We start from the raw sequence: 8214 nt of genomic DNA on the forward strand, positions 1-8214 counted from the left end.
GGGGTCGCCGGGTGGCGCCCGTTGAGGGGGGGGTACTGTTACGGTTCGGCACTGTTGTTCTTGTTCCCTCTTGTTTTCTGTTTCCCTTTTTCCCTGTGTGTGTGTTGTTTGTGTCTGTCTCCCCCTGCTGTGCAGCCCAGTCAGAGGATCTAGGTCAGGGGGCGTGGCCATTCACTCACAAGATCAGTTACATCCAGCTGCGGCTCATTGTCACCAATCTACAAGCAGTTATCTACCCGGGCTGGACACCTCTCCAGCGCCAGTTCGTTCCTTCACCACCTGTGGTAACTTGGCTCCGTACAGGAGTCTCAGTTTAGTTGTTACTCTCTTAGCTTTATAGTTGTTTCTGCCAAGTTTGTAACCTGTTTTCTTCTTCGACCAGATCCCGTCGATTCCTGCTGCCTGCCTGCCTGCCACTCCCACGCCGCAACCCGCTCACCAGTTGTCTGTTTTCCTCGGCATCCAGCTCTCGGTGCTACTGGCTCTCCTCACCACGCAGCTCCTACCCCGGTCTGTAGCTGCTCCACCCTGCACTACTCCTCTCTGCCAAAACCCCCTGAATAAAACAACATCATATTCACCCTCGTTGTCCGTGTGTCCGTCTCTGCGCCTGAGTCCCCACCTAATCTAACATAAGGTGAAATCTGTATGCATGAGGGGAATTCGATTATGTATTATTATAGTATTATGGACACTCCGTAATAAATAAACTGAACCAAACAAGACGTTACTACAGCAATAGAGAATAGTTAATGTTGTTACGTTAGTTCTTAAACCCGATGATAGAGGAAAATGCAGAACGCTGTTAGAGTGTGTTTTATTTAGGCTACTAGGGTGTTTGAGACGGAAGGGCTGGCTAGACGGGGGTGATGACGTGGCTGGATGTGCGACGTGAAAGTATTTACTTTGTGAGAATCGTAGAGGGTGTGGAGTGACTGGCGATGTCCCTGGTTCGAACACAGGTAGGGACAGTAGACAAAGCTTTCGCAGTGGGGCTATATACCTAGATTACTATGTGGATGTGAAAGGTTGAATTAGATAGCTTAAATAGAAGTATTCTAGAAAAGTCTATGAAAATATGTTATAAGGTTACCATGCGCTCTCCCCGAAGGAGCAAGGGGAGGGTGAGAGACAGTACAGTTCAGATGGTAGGAACATTATTAAATGTATGCTAATCAACGATAGCAAGTATTTGTTTTATTAATTAGGGCATAATCAGAGAGAACAGTTAAATAAATTGAATAGCGAACTGAAATGGTTTAGCGGGAAAATATAAATGTTTGGTACATGTAGCAGAGTTAGGGTAATCAATTAAATAATAATTGTATACTCGAGGAATTTTGAGTGGTTTTATAGATTAGTTATGAGGAATTAGATTGATACAAACAATTATTGATGGGTTAAGACTGGGGATAACCAGGAGAAAGAGATTAGCTCATCTCGTTGGAATGTTGCCAAGGGCTAGGGGAGCAGTAGTGAAGTTAGGCCGTATTTAGGTCATAAAAGTGAACTACCAAATCAAGGCCTGGCTATTTGGTTGTTGTTTTTTAATTGGGATTTACAAATAGAAAACAACACACCTAGTATGATGTTAATAAAGTCTTGTTGTTTCAATTTTGGAGGGTTTTCAGCAGGTCAAGGCTTATAGGTCTTAAAGGTGCACACAGTGAATTTTATGGATTTTTTAGGTTTTGGCTGAGTTTGGGGTATATATGATTTCTTATGAGAATGAATGTCATGAGGACTTAATGAACACTTGGGATAACTAACATTTATGAAATATTTAGAATAATGGTAATTGTTTAGTATACTATGGGATTAAATAGTTCGTTAAATGACTTCAATGGCCTCTGAACTCTGTTTTAACATTCTGGTGTTAATTAATCATCCACACTAGTACATTCTAAAGGCATGAGAGGAAGATTTTAGCATAGTTTATTTTACTAAGTTGAGGGTAATTTATAGTACTGTGAAAATTGTGCAGAAGATTATAATTTGGTAATAATATATTTGATTTGAACCATAAATAACAGAAGAGAGAGTGGAGGAATGGCAATTGGATAATGAAATACCGATATTAACTAAAGTGATTGTTTAGGTAGGTGGTAATATTGACACATGGCCAAATCATGTGTCAAAGAGGGGGATGGTTGGATTAAATATTAAATATATACGAAGGAGAGGACAAAATACTTTTAAAAAAACATGTATGATAGTTTACTAACCACACCTGTATGTCAGAGGTTTTGTGCCCCACAGGTGAACTAAAGGAGAAGGTGACCCACTCTATCTAACCAGGAGACTGAATCAGGCCTGGCGGGAAGGGCCCTACCAAGTACTGCCTTTGCCAGCAGAATAGCTGAGAGATCCATCTGGGTGCATGTCACACACTGTACAAAACCAGCTACACCTGACGAACAAACACAGAGTTAGGAGAAAGATCCGATCACCACTATGGTCCGGGGTTGCCTCCTTAACGAAGATTCCCTTACCCTGTCTGATCATCCCTGTGTGAGTTCGATAGAAGGTAAAGCAATGGGTTGGCCTCTGGCATCTGACATGTTCTCAGGGCAAGGGTGGGGATTCACAGGTCTCCCGACGGTAGGTAGCTGTCTGATTGTGGGGGCCATATTCCTAACACACACGGACCCTCCTGTTTCAGCCAGAAGTGGTAGTTAACCTAACACAAGTTGAAAAAGCATAGGAGACAGCTAGACGTAGGGAAAGGGGAAATTCTAGAGTAAACCTCTCTGAGGGAGGTAGTGAGACCGGGGCTGTGATAAAGATAGTGCAAAACTATAGACCTGGAGGAAGTAGTACAGGTGGAAACGGGGTATAGAAATCTTAACCTGTGGTTGGAATGGATTCAGTATACGGCAACAACTATGTCTAAAGAAGACTGTTTTGCCTGTGGGACAGCCAAACCAGGGTTAACAACTACTCCGTTCCCCTTGACAGGCTTTAACTCTCTGTCAGGTTTTTCCTCCATGCAAGCCACCTGGGAATGTGGTGAAAGAGTCTTATGGTAACTTGCACTATCTGTTTCCCCGATAACAAAGTCATCCCGACCTGGGTTGCCTCAGTTTGAAGTCACAGGGGATTCTAAATTGTTTTTCTAGTCTAATCTCTCCTCTTTGTTGCAGCAAGAGGATTATAGGAGCCAAAACCAGGCCCGTGCTGACATCTGATGGATGTGTGGTGATAACTGATTGTGAACTCACCTACATACGCAAACAATCAAACGTGTCAGAGACTGGTGAGTTGTCACATAGAAAGTAGGACCTCCTCCCGGGAGCCTTTGATGAAAGGATATATATTGATGGGATCCACAATCAGATCGCAGCTGAGTTTGAATCAAGTATTTTCTGATGGTCAACAATTAATAAAAATGTAGATTGGATAAATTATATTTAATATAACCAGCAAAATATTTATAAACCACACTCGTGATGCAATAAAGGGATTAGCTGAGCAGACAGCGGCAACTAGCTTAATGACATGGCAGAATAGAATAGCTTTAGATATGCTTTTGGCTGAGCGGGACGGGGTTTGTGTTCTGTTTGGATATATGTGTTGTACTTTCATCTCCAACAATATAGCACCGGACGGGCCTGTGACCAAAGCGCTTGAGTGACCATCACCACGCTGGCGAACGAACTGGTTGAGAACTCTGGTATTGATAGCTCCATAAACGATTGGTTTGATAACATATTTGGTAAATGGAAAACTATTGTTGTGACTATTCTGGGTGAAGTTATGGCCTCTATGGGTATACTTGTTCTTTGTGGATGTTGCCTTATTTCCTGGCTGAGTGACTGGTTTGGTGAGTACTCTTCTATGGTGGTTACTGGATTTCTGACCCTAGTAATTGTGTTTTTGCTGTTAATGTGTTGTGCTGCTTGCATCGTCCCTTGTCTCAGGAGGTCAGTGGTAGGAGTGGTGCAGGCGTCAGGTATGATGCTGTTGTTACCGGCCCAGGATGATGCAGGTGACTCTGCTACTGACTCTGAGACCAAGCTGGATGATCCATGTTTTGCCTAGTAAAATACATACACGCATTTATTTTCAGTTCTTGCTCATTTATTACCTTATGTTTTTACTAACCACTGTGATTGTTTATTCTCCCTGATGTGAAGGTAAAGGATTCCTGGGTGGCTGGTAGCCAACTCAGTACATGTTAGGTGTAGGGGAGGAATAGAGGGTTAAAATTATTATTTTTATTTTCTATTAACATTAAATGTTGTGATTTAATTTCCATATCCTGTTATTCTTAAGGGTGATTATACTCAGTTTAGAGTGACACCATAAAATTGTTGGGTTTTATTTTTTTGGATCTGTATGTGATGAATAGCTTGGAAGGAATGCATTAAGGAGGAGCACTACTGATATGGATTGTTTCACATAACAGGCTGATAAGAACACTCTCTCTTTGTTGTCTGTGAAACTGTCCTTGACATGGAGTACAGCTTTTGGGGGCTCGTCCTTTTGGGTGCTGACTGTTGTACTATTAATAAAAACGTTGATAGAATTAACTGCATACATTAATGTTAAAAATTAGGCAATTGGACACAACAAGGTTTTGAGGCGGTGCATGGCCAGTTGGCTGCAACCTCTCTCATGGCTTTCCAAAATCGTATTGCTGTCGACATGCTCCTGGCTGAAAAAGGAGGAGTATGTGCTATGTTTGGTGAACAATGTTGTACCTTTATTCCCAACAATACAGCCACAGATGGCAGTTTGATAATTGCCCTGGAAGGGTTACAAACTCTTAATGGTAAGATGAAGAGCCACTCAGGGGTGGACACTTCAATGTGGGACTCTTGGATGGATGCGTTTGGTAAATATAAAACGCTTGTTTCTTCTATACTTGTATCCATCTTAATTTTGCTGCAATTCTAGTGCTTTGTGGATGCTGTTGCATTCCATGCATACGGACGCTGACAACCAGGATTATAACCACCGCTATTGATCCACATCCTGCAGATAACGGTCAGATGTTTCCTTTGCTTGCTATTGACGATGCTGACCAAGGATATCTGGATGATGAATAGCATTTAAGCTTTTTTGTCACGTCTCTTGTGAGACGTGAAGAGGGGGAATCAAAACTTTATCTTCTGATAAAGTTTTCCCTATTTTGCCAATTACACTGTTAGCTTGTGTCACGTCTTAAGTTTTCCTTCTTTACTGTTACTTGGTCACGTCTCTGGGGAGACGTGAAGAGAGGGATTTGTCGTAGTAAATATATTATGTTATAGCTTGGTCTGACTAAAATCTTGTGCATAACCCATCTTGTGTTGGGCCTTTGGATTTAATACAATGCACAAAGACTTCTATCTTGTCGGCCTTATCAGCAGGTGGCTATGGACAACACCCACGCCATAGGTCTCTCAGTTCTCCCAAACTCACGAGTTATTGCTCTGAGGACATACACACACATACACACACATCATCATTGTTAAACATACACACACATACACACACACGCACACACACACACACATCATCATTGTTAAACATACACACATACACATACACACACACACACACACACACACACATACACACACATACACACACACATACACACACACACACATACACACACATACACACACATCATCATTGTTAAGGACACACACACAAAAACCCCCTTCTCTTAGGCTGAACATCTGAAGACAGAAAACCCGACTCAGAGCCAATGCAATGGAGGTGACCTCGACCAACTCATCAGGACCAATCAGAAGATCAGAACTACTAGAATCAACCTACTTTATTTTATTGTATAAAATGTCAGCACACAATGTTTAGGGGCTCGCTCTCAGATATCTCCCTACGAGGTTGACGAACGGGTCCGTGCACGCGATTTCAGATATCTTTACCTCTGAATAAACTGCCTTATATTATACAATTATCCACCTTGTCCAAAAGTCTCTACTTGGTCTCCGTTCTCCAGTAAACTTGTTTCATCAACATTATCTATGCATACAGTGTTGTTAACTTAGCGACTTTGTCGCTATATTTAGCCAGTATTCAGACTCCTCTGGCAACACATTTTCAAAAAAGCGACTGGCTCCAAACGTGGAATTCACAAAATTGGCTCTTTATTTTGTTGTAAGAAACTTTCCCAAAAAATTAAATTATGTTTTGATGAACATTCATTTGGTAACACTTTCCACACACAATATCTGCACAAGTATGGTTTTGATGTTATACTAGAACCGTTGATAAATGATTTGAAAAAACTAGAAAGCCAAGGGGCTAAGTCTTCCATTTTCAGATGAGCAGGTATATGGTACAATCTGTCAGATCACTGGAGATAATCTAGGGATGCACACAATTCTTGGATTTAATGAGTCATTCAGTAGCCGTCATTTCTGTCGCCTTTGTTTGATTGTGAAGAATGATTGTCAAACGGTATACAGTGAGGATGATCCTAAGGTGATCCTTCGTGGAAAAGATATGTTAGAAATGCATTGCCAGTCTCTCCAGGAAAACCCACAATTGAAGTCACTTTATGGTTTGAAAAAAGATCTACACTTAATTCATTGAAGTATTTCCATGTTTGTAATAACTATTCATTTGATATCATGCATGATCTTCTTGAGGGTGTGGTTCAGTATGAGATCAAATTGCTTTTTGGATATCTCACACAACACCTTGTCAGAACAGGACTTGTTTTCCAGGATTTATGGTTTTGATTGTGGATTTTTAGAATGAAAAAATCGTCCTACAGATTATTTTGGAGAGTGTTGGCAATGGCATTGGTTTGAATTCTATTCAGACATTGTGTCTTGTGAAAAACATCCCCTGCAAGAAACAAAACCTGGAATTTGTTACGGTTGCTCTCACTCTAGGTATGACAATTTATTTAAAGCATTTGATTGTTGACCACCACAAACTATTTAAGCACTTGTATCCACATAGAAACTTGATACCTAAGCATCATTTTATGATCCATTACCCATCTTCTATAAGGGAAATTGGCCACTTATTAGATATGTGGTGTATGAGGTTTGAGGCCAAACACAAGCTGTTTAAAGATTGTTTTAAACATTTAAAAAACATAACCAAATCACTTGCTAAAAAAGCATCAGATGGCCATTGCTTATCACTGGGAAACCTTCACCCTCAAACAAAATGAGTATGGGCCAATTAAAATATTTTCTCTTCAGAGATGAGAACGTCGTCAACAATGAAATGCTTGAAACGATCTTGTCAAAATATGTTTTCTCAACTAGTTGGGTTAAAGTAGATGGTGTAGATAATAAAGCTGGACTAGTTATTTGCAGTGTAATGGAAGAAGACATGCAAGTCTACTTTTGGTTGAAGATCAATTTTTTTTTGACAAACAAGCTATTTACAGAGAATTATGATGACCATCATCATGCATTCAGAGTATTACGAAGTGCGTAAAGACGTCTACTAAAAATGTGAGCTTAAATTTCATAAACCGTTTGATATTCAAAGCTCATACAATGTTTCAGATGAAAGTACGTACGTTATACCTTCATTCACAATGTTTTAATTCAACTGACTGCAAGGGAGAAAAGGCACAAATAAATGTTTGACAACGATTGTTTGTGATTAATTCTTATTAATATAAGTATATATTAAATTAATTAATTTTAAAATGTTTTCAGTGTTGATAACTGACACTTTAGGGAGTGAAATTAACACTACACAAATTGTTTTTAAAAATTAACTCTGAACAGTGTTAGTTGTCTAATCCCTTAGTGTTACTTTTTTACTATTTTGCAAGTTAAAAGGGGAACTCTGCAGAGTGTTAAATGTTTAACTATTTTGAAAGTGTTAATTTAACTCTGTAGAGTGTGGACCTATATAAACCCTCATAAAGTGTTGAAATCAACTCTGTGGGAGTTAATTCAACACTGGACTTTTTGCTGTGTAGTCTAGGTGAAGATAAATATCTCTGGAGGCTGATTGAGGGGAGGCATCCCCTCTTATAGGGCCACCTGTACTCCTATTGGCTGCAGGTGTGTGCATCATTTTGTCTCAGGCTGATGCTGCCTTAGGGCAGTGGGTAAACCAATTGGAACGTAGCTCCCCTACACTGTAATCCCAAACAGTTGTACTAGCTCATAAGTAATAAGGTCATAACAGTCAAATGTCGTTATGCAGTTGACCAAACTATAAAGTATTGAGCTCTGTTGAGATTTATGCCACTTTAATTGAAGAGGGCTCAATATGTTATAG

General features: G+C 40.2%; 1 long non-coding RNA gene across 1 annotated transcript; it reads left to right on the forward strand.

Moving 5' to 3' along the window:
- Nucleotides 1–251: 251 nt before the first annotated feature.
- Nucleotides 252–581, forward strand: LOC123492372. Its single transcript, XR_006661744.1, has 2 exons — nucleotides 252–284; nucleotides 383–581. It is a non-coding gene; the product is annotated as an uncharacterized LOC123492372 (long non-coding RNA).
- Nucleotides 582–8214: the final 7633 nt, after the last annotated feature.

This window comes from Coregonus clupeaformis, chromosome 14, assembly GCF_020615455.1.
Source record: "Coregonus clupeaformis isolate EN_2021a chromosome 14, ASM2061545v1, whole genome shotgun sequence".
NCBI classification, from domain to species: domain Eukaryota; kingdom Metazoa; phylum Chordata; class Actinopteri; order Salmoniformes; family Salmonidae; genus Coregonus; species Coregonus clupeaformis.